Below are 1,053 nucleotides of genomic sequence, written 5' to 3' on the forward strand. Positions count from 1 at the left end.
TGACTTTTGCAAGTACCTCAATTAGCCTCAAAATGCACCATAATATTCACAATTTTAACATAGAACGCAAATTCACTACCTTAGCTTTCTATTTCCATGAAAAGAATAACATATTGCAATAATATTACTTGTATGAGAAATAAAATACATTTTCGTCACTCACCAAGTCCTGTTCAGCAATGTAAAAAAACCTCTGTAACAGCAACCGGTTGGATAAACAAAAATACTTATTTTTTTCAGGATATGAAAAACAGCTTCTATAACAGCTAAAGTCACACCTGCCTCTGCATCTTCCTCCTCTTGAACCAGAGAGGTCACCGCGACATGGTTGGCTGTTACTAGTCACATGGCTCTCGGCAGCAGCGTGCCTTTTCAAAATAAAAGTCTAGATGACATCTATTTCAAAACATAAATTACAATTGAACCCAATGAATTTACACTTTTTAACATGTTTTTTTAACCCAAATAAAATATAACACCATGAAATAATAAATAACATTGTAGTGTTTTTTTAATGCACATTTATCCACTGACCTTCTCGTTTGTATTCAAAGCCACTTTTACTAACAGGCCTTTATTCAACCAGGGCTCTGTTAACCCAGGTTACACAAGTAGTTTAGTTACATTACAAATGTTTGTGTCATGGAGGTCATACAATGCAAAAACATAAGGTCAGGCTCAATAACAGAAAAGCGGTTCAATCACATAGAATCCTGACAAGAGCTCAAATCAACGTTACCGCCAGGATTACCAGAGATCATCTGGGGACGAGGACACGCCAACGCTTTCCTTCAGTACTTATCTAATCATTGGGAGCAGGTGTGCCTCTCCGCCTGGAATGCACTCCCATGTGCCAGCTGACAATGTGCTGGGGACGGCCCGGGTTACGGACGTAACACTTATTTCGTTTCCAAAGGAGGAATCCACTCTCAGATACCATCTGCCTCTGAATGTCTCGCTGGCATTGTCAGCGGTGTCAAGAGACCTGGTCATCTAGTCTAGTAGGCTAGTGGTTAAGGCGCAGCGCTCTTCCCGCGGCGCGATCACCTCGAG

At 40.8% G+C, this 1,053-nt stretch overlaps 1 long non-coding RNA gene across 1 annotated transcript in view; it reads right to left on the minus strand.

The window, feature by feature from the left end:
* The window catches only part of LOC109971294 (uncharacterized), a 4,021-nt gene extending 3,422 nt beyond the window's left edge, over nucleotides 1–599 (minus strand). The window contains exons 1-2 of the long non-coding RNA XR_002276528.1: nucleotides 535–599; nucleotides 279–396 (exon numbers count right to left, since the gene is read on the minus strand). This is a non-coding gene — a long non-coding RNA (uncharacterized LOC109971294). The remainder of the gene's footprint in view (nucleotides 1–278; nucleotides 397–534) is intronic.
* Between the last annotated feature and the right edge of the window lie 454 nt (nucleotides 600–1,053).

This window comes from Monopterus albus, unplaced genomic scaffold (assembly GCF_001952655.1).
Source record: "Monopterus albus unplaced genomic scaffold, M_albus_1.0 scaffold220.1, whole genome shotgun sequence".
In the NCBI taxonomy this organism is placed as follows: domain Eukaryota; kingdom Metazoa; phylum Chordata; class Actinopteri; order Synbranchiformes; family Synbranchidae; genus Monopterus; species Monopterus albus.